The sequence below is a fragment of the Eurytemora carolleeae genome, unplaced genomic scaffold, assembly GCF_000591075.1.
Source record: "Eurytemora carolleeae unplaced genomic scaffold, Eaff_2.0 scaffold718, whole genome shotgun sequence".
In the NCBI taxonomy this organism is placed as follows: domain Eukaryota; kingdom Metazoa; phylum Arthropoda; class Copepoda; order Calanoida; family Temoridae; genus Eurytemora; species Eurytemora carolleeae.
Genome location: NW_019396607.1, coordinates 70,792 through 71,493, shown reverse-complemented (window position 1 = coordinate 71,493; position 702 = coordinate 70,792).

Genomic DNA, 702 nt, shown 5'->3' with positions numbered 1-702 from the left:
GGTTAAGCTAATTAGTAGTTAAAGTGCGTAGTACTTAAAGCAGAAAAATATATTCAGTAAATTATAAGTAATGGATTAAAATTAAATATATTAAGTAAATTATAAGTAATGGAATAAGATTAAATATATTTAGTAAATTATAAGTAATGGAATAAGATTAGATATATTTAGTAAATTAAAAGTAATGAAATAAGATTAAAAATAGTTAGTAAATTATAAGTAATGAATTAAGCTGATTAAATATATTTAGTAAATTATAAGTAATGAAATAAGATTAAACTTATTTAGTAAATTATAAATAATGGAATAAGATTTAATACATTTAGTAAATTAGGAGTATTGGAATAAGATAAAACATATTTAGTAAATTAGGATTAATGGAATAAGATTAAACATATTTAGTAAATTAGGAGTATTGGAATAAGATTAAATATATTTAGTAAATTAGGATTAATGGAATAAGACTAAATGCATTTTGCAAATTAGGATTAATGGAGTAAGATAAAATATATTTAGTAAATAAGAAGTAATGGAATAAGATTAAATATATTTATTAAATCAGAAGTATTGGAATAAGATTAAATGCACCAAGAAAGGATTGTTTACTAAGATTTTTGTATTACAGCAGATAGAATACAGAGATTGAATTATGAGCCTTTCTGAAGATCTGAACAGGTTCGTTTTTTTTTTATTTTGTGTTTA